Below are 1,953 nucleotides of genomic sequence, written 5' to 3'. Positions count from 1 at the left end.
CGACCCTGTACAGGGTTTCTGAGGCTGTAAATCTTTACTGGAGCATTAAGCCCCATCTTTCTTCCACAGAACAGATGGTAGTTTTGAACTGCTGACCCTGAGGTTAGCAGCCTGATTCGTAGCCACTACGCTACCAGAGCTCCTTGCACCACTCACTATCCCTTCAAAAACTACAGGGAATGCAATGCCTAATTATAGCATGTTTGTGTCTGCCATAACAAAGGATCCTTGAGCTTCTATCCATCAGTACCTATCACTATGGTTGTACTAGGGCCAGGCCTATTCCTGCCTAATATGGGACTTCACTGCCTAATGGATGACTTTTACTTGAGGATTCTGCTAAGACTCTCCAAACTCCACTACAGTATGAGACTCTTCTACCTAATCCTTCTGTCCCCATTTCTTCATACAGATGTCAGATCTGCATTATAGTGTGAAGAGTCTCTCTGCATACTTCAGCTCCTTCCCCTTTTATATTTTACATGAATTTCCCCCAGTCAGTCTTTGCACATGTAATTTCAACTTGACATATGTTTCTTGAAGGGCCCAAATTGACTGAAAGAACATTTGGACATGAATGGAGTGGAAGAGATGGGACATAAAGAAATCAGTTATAGAAATACTTAGTTTGACATGTCTGAGAGACATCTGGCTGCATATGTACTGTACACAGTTGGATGAACAAGTTAGAAAATGTGAGCTAGTATAGGATTTGACATACAAACCTGTAAGAACTCAGCATTGCTGTAATTGAAATTTAAAGTGGATGGACTCACCTAGCAAATGGAAGTAAAAAAAAAAGTAGACATTTTTATATGCATGAAATTAAAATTCATGAGAGCATACACCTGCAAGATTGACTTCCCATTCTCTGTTCCCATCATCTCACTGTGCTACTCGCTTTCCTGCTGGTCATGTTGCCTTATGCCAGTTAGTTCCCATGAACACTCATGTCTGGATGCAGCAATATGTTTAGGTTCTTTGCTGCCAGGATTATCACTCAGCCCTGTGCTAGTTGTGTCTAGGCTGGCATCTTTCTCAGAAAGTGAATTATTTCTAGTTGTCACTGCTCTATGTTTCAAGTTCCAGGACACTAGTGGTCTGATGTGCTTATCCTCTCAGACATTTGAAGGTCCAATTCACTGCTACTGAATAGCAGGTATTTACTCTGAATTTTCTGATTGCATTTTCCATTTTTTTGTTTTTTTGTACTTTTCAAAATTTCAAGATTTGTTTTCATCTGATATAGTAAGGGTTTTCATTTGTTAGTTTTTGGTGGAATAGAAACATACAGTATCATTTTGTATGTACTCAGGCAGCTTGTTTTCAAAGTATCATCATGAAGAAAGAAGATTCTGATGGGAGAAATAAATTAGAGATGATAGTCCCACAATACTCTTCAAATCACAATGCCTTCTAAGTGGACAGGGAGAATGTTCATACACACAAATTAAAACACAAAACAAAAAAACTTTGTGAATTAGGTAAAGGCTTACAGATCGAATCAATTTTTCCATTCAATAATTCATACACATTCTTTTTTCCCATTTCAATGTTTAATTCTTTCCTAATCCTTGCTGCTTTCTGAAATTTGTTTTTGGGCAAATACTGTCCTTTTGATCTTGAACAGTGGTGATCCTAAGGAGTGTGTACCTCCTTAGGGTTTTTGTTTACCTTATAGACTTGTCGTTTGGCCTGCTAGTGCAGTGTTACACAATGGACTGTTAATCACAAGGTCAGCTGTTCAAACCCACCAGTGTTTCCATGGGAGAAAGATGAGGCTGTCTGCTCTCGTAAAGTTTTATGGCCTCAGTAATCCTTAAGGAGCAGTTCTACTTTGTCTTATAGTCACTAGGAGTTGAAATTGACTCTATGACAGTGATTTTTGTTTTGTTATTTTGGCCTATTTGGCTGAAAATTGAGTCATGGGGTATGAGTTCAGTCTTCAACCTG

The sequence above is a fragment of the Chrysochloris asiatica genome, unplaced genomic scaffold (genome assembly GCF_000296735.1).
Source record: "Chrysochloris asiatica unplaced genomic scaffold, ChrAsi1.0 scaffold00017, whole genome shotgun sequence".
Classification (NCBI taxonomy): Eukaryota; Metazoa; Chordata; class Mammalia; order Afrosoricida; family Chrysochloridae; genus Chrysochloris; species Chrysochloris asiatica.
This window is presented reverse-complemented; position numbering follows the sequence as displayed.